The sequence below is a fragment of the Staurois parvus genome, unplaced genomic scaffold, assembly GCF_062004578.1.
Source record: "Staurois parvus isolate SC_StPar_1 unplaced genomic scaffold, SC_StPar_1.0 ptg000316l, whole genome shotgun sequence".
Taxonomy (NCBI): domain Eukaryota; kingdom Metazoa; phylum Chordata; class Amphibia; order Anura; family Ranidae; genus Staurois; species Staurois parvus.
The window spans coordinates 1,475,380-1,486,171 of NW_028318112.1; the positions used below are offsets into that span (position 1 = coordinate 1,475,380).

At 41.5% G+C, this 10,792-nt stretch overlaps 1 long non-coding RNA gene across 1 annotated transcript; it reads left to right on the forward strand.

The window, feature by feature from the left end:
• Positions 1-297: 297 nt before the first annotated feature.
• Positions 298-1,143, forward strand: LOC149457508 (uncharacterized). Its single transcript, XR_016313617.1, has 2 exons — positions 298-550; positions 670-1,143. It is a non-coding gene; the product is annotated as an uncharacterized LOC149457508 (long non-coding RNA).
• Positions 1,144-10,792: the final 9,649 nt, after the last annotated feature.

Here is a 10,792-nt window from a genome sequence, read left to right on the forward strand (position 1 = left end):
AATATTTTGAGTTTATTTTTGGACACTAGTTTATTTTTGGACACTTAATATATGGTGATATATATATAGATATATATTTATTTAGCGCGTATCCTTATGAGATTTTGTTCACTTCGCTAAATTAATTGTTTGTGTATATATTTTTTTGGGTTAGTGTTGCTGCTGACACGTAGTTTATTAATTTAAAAAGAGTGTGGCGCTTTTTCTTTTTATTTATGTCTATAAGTAGTAACATTACTGTTCAGAACAATGGGGTTTTGCATAAAAAGTTTTTAATACTAATTTGTCTAGTAAATTTATGAATATCTATGAATGTCTGGATCTTATTCAGTTTAACTTAAGGGGTAAATTTAAGATCCTTATTCAATATCCCCTCCTCTTCCAGGGTAAGGTCAATAGAACTGAGGTTCTACCCACTGGAACCGGAAATGTGCAGGTCCCTTTCTCTCTAAAAGACTCCTGAGGACGCGCGATCGTGCAAAACAGCATTGAGTACTGCATCACTGCTAGAGGTCCCACCGCCAATCCATGCAGACTGGTGGCCTGACATGTAAGTGTGTACAGCGGCATTTGCATTAATTTTATGTGAATATTTTACAGTTTGGAAGTTTTTACTTGATTGTGTTTGGATTAAAAATACTACACTATGAGCATGTTCTTTGCATGTAGGTGACTTCTTTTGGACCTGTATGCTGAGATTGATCCTTACTGATAGAGAGGTACCCTGCCTTGGACTATAGGAAGAGATTACATTGCTGTTCTATTATATAAGCAGCATTGAGCTGTGGTAAGCCTGGCTTTCTGTCATATGGTGGAGGTTGATAGAACACTGGCATCTGAGTGTTTTCGGTGTTGGACTATCACACGATTCTCGGATTCATTATAGATTTATTATATTTCTTACTATAGAACTGTCACTGTTGGGTGGACCTTGGATTGGCGGTGGATGACTCCGCCCAATTGTTTACATCTGACTGGCAAATATCTTATTTCGGCGAGTGCTCAGCAGGTGTGGACAGGTCGGCTGGTGTTGGGTTTTTTCTATAGTTGGCGCCATCACCACAACACTGGATTCCGTGATTGACTTTGGATTAAAACGATGGAACTTTATTTTTTTTTCTTAAATAAATTACTTGTCAAAAACTCTTGTTTTGTTTTGTTCAATATAGGAATTTTTCAAAAGTCTGGCGTCTTTATTTTTTTTCTAAATTTAACCCTTTAGTGAATAGGTAGGGGTACAAGTATCCCTTACTCATTCACAGGAGGGAGGGGGGTAGCATCAGGTTGCCTTCTTATTTGAAGCGGTACACAGATGCTAATGAGCCCCCCTGCTAGCAGACTCCCACAACCACCGGGCCAGGGTTGTGGGAAAGAGGCCTATGTCCCCATCGGCATGGGGACACCATCCTTATGCTGATGACATGTGGCCTGGTAAGTCGCAGGGAGGGGGGCACTCGATCACCTCCCCCTTTCCTGGCTTGCAAGGCCTGTGCTCAAATCAAGGGTCTGGCAGGAATTTAGGGGGAACCCTATTCTCCCCCCCACACTTTTTGGGGGTGGGGTTTCCCTTAAAAGTCTTACTAGACGTTTAGGGGGAACCCCACACTTTTTTAAAAATTTTTACTGTGGGGTCCCTCCTAATTATGGGGGAGCCCCATGCTTCCCCCCCCCCCCATTTTTTGGGGTGGAGTTCCACTTAAAAGGCTTACTAGGCCTAAAGAGCCTGGTATGGCTTTTAGGGGGAACCCCATGCGCTTTTTTTTAACTTTGTACTGTGAGGTCCCTCCTAACCTTCCTACCAGACCTAAAGGGCCTGATATGGATTTTGGGGAGGCCATGCTGTTTCTTTTTTTTATGTATTTTTTTTTATATTATTTATTTCTTTTCGAGGAGAGTATTCTCCTCACTGTCTTCAGCAGTGCCCAGCAACACACTGCAATAGGCTGCAGCCTTCTATTGTGTGGGGTGGGGACTGTGCACTGTGAGAGCTAAGTGCATTGTGGGGTGTTTGGAGGGTGAACAGTTGATGGTGCCTTCAAATCATAACCCTTCAGAGTTATACTTGACGAGTGCAGGATTATACCCTGCTTTAAAAATTCAAATTATATGCATCTGTTACACAGGTGCGGAAAAATTGGGCCTTGGGTGTTGGTGGTATATGAACACTGTAACCCCTCACAAATACTCTTGCTGGGCTCAGGAATGGGCCCTGCTGTTAAATTTGCTAAAAATTTGAAAAAAAAATTGAAATTACATGCACCTGTCAAATAGATGCAGAAAAATTGGACCTTGGGTGTTGGTGGTGCCTGAACACTGTAACCCCTTACTCTTGCTGGGTGCAAGAATAGACCCTGCTGTTAAAAATTGTTCTGCAACATAGGCAGACTTCAAGGAATCCCAGATCTCTAACAAATTTAATTTGTTTCATGAGCATCAGGGGCTTGATAGCTGCTGTTGATCCAGGACTGATTCACTTTGATAAATGTTAGCAGGTCAACGGAATCTGTGGACAGATGCACTCTTTTATCCATCACAAAACCTTCAGAAATACTGAATGTATGTTCAGAAAGCACACTGGGTGCAGGACAGGCCAGCAGTTTGATTGCATATTGAGCTAGTTCTGGCTAGTGATCCATCCTCAAGACCCAATAAACCAGTGGATCCTCAGTTGGAAAGGTCTCCAAGTCTGTTCTTGCCCCTAGATAATTCTGCACTATATGGTGCAGATTCTGCCAATGGGTGCTAAAACCTAACAGCCCTGAGCACTGAGGACTAACAAATTGTTTAAAGGCATCGATCAGCTGGCTGCCTTCTCCACTGCTCTTTCTTTGACCGAATGAAGCCTCAGAAATACGTTATTCAGTAAATGGTAACCTCTCAGTGTCTGGAAAGGTGTTACACAAATTTTTCCTCAAGGCGTTCTCAAGATATTTTATCCTCTACTCTATCTGCGAAGGCAGGATGAGCTCTGCAACTTTACCCTTGTAACGTGGGTCAAAAAGGGTTGCCAACCAGTAATAATCCCTCTCCTTGATACCACAAATCCTCAGATCCTTTTGCAGGCTTTGCAGTATCAGGGAGCCCATGCAGCACATGTTTGAGGAGGGATGAGATTCTGAGTCCTCTGGGTCTTTGAGGATGACACTGTCAGGAACTACCTCTTCCCAGCCATGTACTACTGGGGTTTCTGGGGGACTGAAAACCATCTCTTGAGGACTGATGTATTTTATCCTTTACTTCCATGTTGCCACAATCCTCCTCCTCTTCCTCCTGTGTGTTCTGTGACCCCCCAGGAATGGTATCTGCATAAAGGGGGCCTTGACAGGAAAGGAAGTTCTCCTCTTCCTCCCGCAGTTCTGCCTCAAGTGCCCTGTCCATTATTACAGCAGGAGGATTAGAGGGATAGCGTTGCTGATGCATCAATGTCGCAACTCATCATCATTGTGGCCTTCTCAGATGGTGACAGAACAGTGCATGTGTTGCACTTATGATAAATAAATTCCACAGTGCAATAGGGGCGGGTGCAAGTGAGGTGTTTAATGGGTGGTAACTGCAAGACACATGGGACATACATTAGCCTGGAAGAACAGGGTGCAACAGAATGAAAGTTATCATAAAACACAGCAAACATAAATAAAACTGTGCACCTATCGTCTAAAATGCTCCTGTATAACCTTTCAGTAATGGAGTGCAAAAAGCACATTAGAAACATGTTATCTGCAAAACTATACTAACAAGCATACAGCTGATTCTTACATTACACTGTGGCAGCATTTATGTGTCACAGGAATATACACTAAATGATTTTAGTGCTAATTATGGCCCTGGATTTGATATTTCTTACCTGCAAAAGACATTGAACATACATTAGCCTGGAGGAACAGGGTGCAACAGAATTAAAGTTCCCACCAGAAACATGTCACTGTTTTTTCCTTTCTCTCTACTGTTTAGGCAGTGTTCTAGGAATTGTGTCCCCTTTTCAGAGCAGGATTTTGGTTCCTAGAAGCTGCTGCACATATCATAGAAACTATAAAATATGAACTTTGTTTTTGAGCGGTGTCTATTTTTATACATCCTTTACACTCTCCCCCACAAGATTTTATGTCGTCCTTGACATAAGAAGATGGCCTATGATATAGCATACTTTTCTTGCAGTCTTACAGTATCTTTAGGGAACCATGGTTAAGTAGCAATCTGGATTGCTTGAGGACACATCCTCTCTGTGGCAACTGCTCCCGCTGTTAAGTCAGTTTCTTGCTAGGCCTATTGCGTGCTGTAGTACCTGGCGACGTCTTTTCACTAGTGCAATGAATTGATTAGTACCCATTTTACACACCTTTGTGTAAGTTACTGTATGTGAACCAGTGGTGGGCAACCTTTTTTTTCAACTGAGCCAAATCTCGCCAAAACCATGATTGAAATTTATTTTGAGAGCCACATTTTTAAAACTGAAAATACATCTCCCATATAGTAATTCATCCCCCATAGTAATTCATCCCCCATATAGTAATTCATCCCCCATAGTGTAATTCATCCTCCATAGTAATTCATCCCCCATATAGTAATTCATCCCCCATCGTAATTCATCCCCCATAGTAATTCATCCCCCATAGTAATTCATCCTCCATATAGTAATTCATCCCCCATATAGTAATTCATCCCCCATAGTAATTCATCCCCCATATAGTAATTCATCCCCCATAGTAATTCATCCCCCATATAGTAATTCATCCCCCATAGCAATTCATCCCCCGTATAGTATTTCATCCCCCGTATAGTATTTCATCCCCCGTATAGTATTTCATCCCTCATATAGTATTTCATCCCCCATATAGTAATTCATCCCTCATATAGTATTTCATCCCCCCATATAGTATTTCATCCCCCCATATAGTATTTCATCCCTCATATAGTAATTCATCCCTCATATAGTATTTCATCCCCCCATATAGTATTTCATCCCTCATATAGTATTTCATCCCTCATATAGTAATTCATCCCTCATATAGTATTTTATCCCTCATATAGTATTTCATCCCCCCATATAGTATTTCATCCCTCATATAGTAATTCATCCCTCATATAGTATTTCATCCCCCCATATAGTAATTCATCCCTCATATAGTATTTCATCCCTCATATAGTAATTCATCCCCCATATAGTAATTCATCCCTCATATAGTATTTCATCCCCCCATATAGTATTTCATCCCCCCATATAGTATTTCATCCCCCCATATAGTATTTCATCCCCCATAAAGTAATTCATCCCTCATAAAGTAATTCATCCCTCATAAAGTAATTCATCCCTCATATAGTATTTCATCCCCCCATATAGTATTTCATCCCTCATATAGTAATTCATCCCTCATATAGTATTTCATCCCTCATATAGTATTTCATCCCCCCATATAGTAATTCATCCCCCCATATAGTAATTCATCCCTCATAAAGTAATTCATCCCTCATATAGTATTTCATCCCCCACAGTACTATCCCCCCCCCCCTTCTAGTAAGCCAAGTCCCCCGTGTCAATTCACTTACCTTTTGCGTTCCTCTCGCTGTCTTCCCGCGCCGTTCGGGTCTTCAGGGCGGACTGTGAGAGGAGCCTAGCTCCCCTCCCCTCACGTTCGGCACGCTGCCCCGCCTACACACATCCTGACAGCCACATCCGCGGGCCGGATTAAAAGGTCCGCGCGGACTTTTGGGGCTGCCAACCGAGAGGAGGCAGGGGAGCGGCCGACCGAGAGGAGGGAGGGGAGCAGGCGCCCGGCACACAGAAGAGCCGCATTAGAGTGGGTAAAGAGCCGCATGTGGCTCGCGAGCCACGGCTTGCCGACCACTGATGTGAACTAAAGATGGTGGAAAGCTAGGGGACACACTTTTTTACTTTTGTCCCTTTCCTTAGATGAGACTGGCAGAAGACTAAATGTAAATTGGCAATGTCAGCTGATAGTCTCCACCAATAACATCATCTGTTTACTCTTTTCCCATTTCCATTTCCGGCCAACTCCTTTTTTTCTGTAATCTAGTTCCATCACCTAAACTGCTTTACCCTCTGTCATAAGCATGTATCTCCGACCAAGTGAAAGTAACATACAACATACTTGGTAGAACTAAGTAACCATGGCACACAATATCACAATAAATAACCTTTGAAACACTACACATAACAAATTCTACCAAATTTTAGATTCTTCAGCAAAACATTCTGGGCTTAGATACCAGTTAGGGTAAACAGGTAATGCATGACTATGGTTCACAGCCTGTACACTTGAGTTTCTGGTAACAGTACTTGGTTGACCCAAAGGCCCTGATTTACTAAGAGGTGAGTCTACTAGCAGACTCTGACCATTCAGGCAGACTCAGTTAAATCAATCAAGACCTGTCAGTCTTCTGAGCGGCGTCCAGCAATCTCATTGACGAACATCTACTTTTCTATTAGTAAATGTGGAACCACGTCTGGCACATTTTTAGGTGCAATACCGGATATGTTCGCTAGATGGCGCACAAGCGTGGGCATTGTAGCATTGGCGTTTTTGTGTTAGCAAAAGAGAATATTTAGAATGTAACAAATAGTACAACTATATTAGAATTATTTTTTTTTTTTGCTGTTTCTCCAAAATGATCAGACAACTAATGCATTTACTAATGAATGTCATACATTCTATTTTCAAATGTTAAACATTTTCACACTTATTTGTCAAATAATTTGGAATGTCGAGTTCTAATTTCCCAATATAATGATATATCTTCATTCTCTTTAATCACGTAACTATTCTATGTTAAAGTCAAGTGCAGCGCTATAAATGCATGTGATCAATAATGAACGCATGTAAAAACCAAAAAGTGCAAATAATTGCAATAATGATGTAAAATGGTAAATGGTGCTAAAATAAGTTCATATAATCATTCCTGAATAATGGAATGTCCTTAGTGTCAGAGTACCAACTCAGAGCCTATGAATGGCACGTGTGGTTTCTCCGTGACGGACAGTAGTGCATGAACTCGTGAAAGATAATCCACCCTTGGGACTGGTCTACACTCACCAGAACAAAAGTATTAATGTGCTTGGGTTATACACATCACACATCTGGGGGTGCAGCGGTATGCTGGCAGCTATGGGTTAGTCATCCAGCTCCAGCCATCCATCCATCCATCCATCAGGGTGGGTGCCCAAATGGTCCTAGGGAGGAATTAGCTGAGCCACTGGAGCCAGAAAGGTGCTTAATAGTATAGTACACTGTCACAAGGGTGGATGACCTTTCACGAGTTCATGCACTACTGTTCGTGGTTATATTTATCTTGTGTAATACCATTTTAGTAGTCTATACAAACTGTGTCTCCCACAGTGGTTTAGTAGTTAGAGCTCAGAACTTACAGCGCTTGGGTCATGGGTTCTAATCCCAGTCATGGCTACATCCCAGTTTGCATGCTTTCCCTGTATGGATGTGTTTCTGCCAACACTCAAAAGACATGCTGTTAGGTTCATTGGGCCTAGTTACGTGGCTGAGCTTCTGCCCTTAGATTATAAGCTCCTTGACGTTTATGAACGTTAAAAAAATGGAGATCAATTTTCTGGGTTGTGTCAGTGCCAGGAATATTGATCAATCAATTATGATTTTGCCTAATGACTAGAAAGTGGATGAATGTTACCTGCGTCCTGTTCTTCTGCCAATTAGGAAATGTGCAAGATTCATGCTGTGTATATTTCATTGTAACTTTTTTCTCTTCTTTTAAATCTGTCTCCTTATACAACTTGACCCCCTCCCCCACCCCATCATCACCTGTCCCATATGCAAATCTATGGATCACCGCCCCTCTCTTTTTAACTATTTACTGATCAAGTGCATGTGTCTCATTTTCTATCAGCTACAGCTCAGATCTCACATTATTATACGATTGCCGATTGTATATCACCACTAGTCTGATTGAATTCACAATCCCTGGTCAGTCCCGTTCCCTTACCTCTAATAATCTTTAGGACCAGTTCACACTACATGTGTTTCAGTTGCTTTTTCGGCATCACAAACGCACAGAAAGAAGGTTATGTGGTTGTCAATGTCATAGTTCACATCAGCGCTTGCATTTTCAGTGCATTGCAGGTGCTGTAAACAAAGTTGATCACGCTGCATTGTTTCTGCACAGAACTGTACAGGAACACATTGAAATGTCCTTGAATGTACTAAAACGCACATGTCCCTAATTAAATTGAATAAAAAGAAAGTAGAAAAAACTAACTGGAAGGGATACAAAAATGCAATGCAACGTGTCCAAAACGCATCCAAAATGTACTGGAACACACTAAACATGCATGCCAAAAGGGCATGCAAAAGCGCATCAGGAACACATCTAGACTGTTTCTATAGTGTGAACTGGCCCTTAGGACTTGTTCACACCATTGGTGGTGCAGAAACACATGCAAGAACACACATTTTCCAGCACAGCAAAGAAATGCAATGCCCTTTGCAGATGTGCACGGTTAGGTGCAACACACTTTTAAAATAATATGCCTGCAGTATTTTTGCATGTTCCCACACATTAGGCAGGCCATTGAAATTAATGAGCTGAGGAAAAAAAAAAAGTAAAAAATGCCCCATTCGCACAGGTCCTCTGGCCTGTACAGCATGAATGAATGGGTTGTTTATGTGGCTAGAGCCACCTGTTACACTATGGGGACACAGCAGCTGTATGAACACAGGTTTTAATCTGACAGGTGTGAAGGCGTGGGGAAGTGGCCCTGAATGCTCACTGTCTGTGTTCAGGGCTGTACATCTGCACCCATATGCTTGTCAAATTATGACCTGCAGCAATTCCATAGTGTAACATAGGTTGCCTGCAAACGGCGATAGCCACAAAAACAAACCACTGATTCCCAATCTACAGGCCATAGCACCCATGAGCTCCAAAACCTTAATTACACCTCAATTACACACACAGCTTTATGAACTCAGTACGGTTTTATCATTTAGATTTCACAGGAATATGGTTGGGATTATGTCCATTAATAATGTTTTTAGTGTATTGTTACCATAAATATAATTTGGATATTTTCTCTGGAGGTTGGGGGCTGTCAGGTATGCTGTATGGGGCCCCATGATATCTAACAGTGGTCCTGGGTGTATGCTTGTGTCTGTGCCACCTGTATAGTTAGGAAGAACCTCGAACCTCTGCTATGTACCTCAATGGATCTAGGAATTGGACATGTTTTCAACTGAAAATACAACAATTATTAGTAATGTTTCCCCAGCAAATGAGGATCAGCTCCTCGGTGGAGAAAAGCGATCTTGCCATGTCCAGATGTGGTCTGGAATTCCACAAAAGAACAATTCCCAAAACTAAAAAAATAGACTTGCAAATTACCACTAAACTCTCCTAACTACACTCCCATCCACTCACACTCCCACTTTTGGGTGTGTGCAAACGTCCTTCCGCAAACATCATGACGTATTTCTGGTATGACAGCTGCTCTAGCGCCTCCTCCAACAGCCGTCTTGGCGTTTATTTGTGCACCATAGCAATTTTACATGCGGCTCCATTGTGTATATGACATTCGCAAATATATGTTTGCAGTTCTATTGTAGATTTGGCATTGGTGAATGTATGCTTGCAGCTATACTGTGTATATGAGATTGGCGAATATATATTTGTCAGTAAAGGCCCAAAGTCAACATAAATTGGGGGCCCAATTTATTACTGTTAAGAGGATTGTAGAAAAAGAATAGCTAGCTGCACATTGAACATGACCTATTCATTGGTACATAACATGGTCTTGTGGTGCAATAGGTTTGTTATTTTGGACATACTTGCACATGTGCGCTCTAACAAGGAAGATTTGGGCATATTACATAGCTAGAAAAAATAAGTGTTAGGGGTGCTAGTACATTTCAGATACTTATATAGTGCTGTCAATTTACGCAGCGCTTTACATATAGATGTGGTAAATTCACATCAGTCCCTAACCCTCAAGGGGCGTACTAAGAGCCCTAACTTACATTCATACATATACTAGGGCCAATTTTGACAGGATCCAATTAACCTAGCAGCGTGTCTCTAGAGGAAACCAGAGTACCAGGAAACAGGCACAGGGAGAACATGCAAACTCCAGGCAGGTGGTGCCGTGGCTGGGATTTGAACCAACGACCCTAATACTACCAGGTGGAAGTGCTAACCATTTAGCCACTGTGCAACATTCAACTAGAACATGAAACCCCCCCCCCCAAAAAAATATATAGTACAAATGTTTATTGATCAAATACACATTCCACATTTATTTGGACAGCAACAAAAAGCTACATTCAATATCTTGGTGTGAAAAAACAAAACAAAAAAAACACAGGATTGATGTTGATAAAATAGAACGGTCCTGCTCATAAGAGCTTACAATCTAAAAGATTATACTTATAATGAACTGTGCTTTCACATGCCAAAAGAACACCTCCCACCTCCCCAAATCCCCCACACATACATTTCTCATCAGGTTTGTCTGAAAACTGCATTTCATTCTAAATAAAGCAAACTTGGAAGAGCAGAGCAATTGACATGTGTTAGGATTACAAAGCAAAGATAATAAACACACAATCATTGTACAATAACACACAAACACACCTTAGAAGGAAAAACATGCAAAAAATTTACAGCCCACATCAAAACACAGCGTGAGTGTGGCCTGGGGGCAATTCACCACAATATCTCTTCCTCCCCCCAAACCACCACAGACAAGGACATGCAGAAATAATGTGCCTGTACAAGGCAAAAATCAGCCCCAACTGCATCTCCTTATATAAGGTAG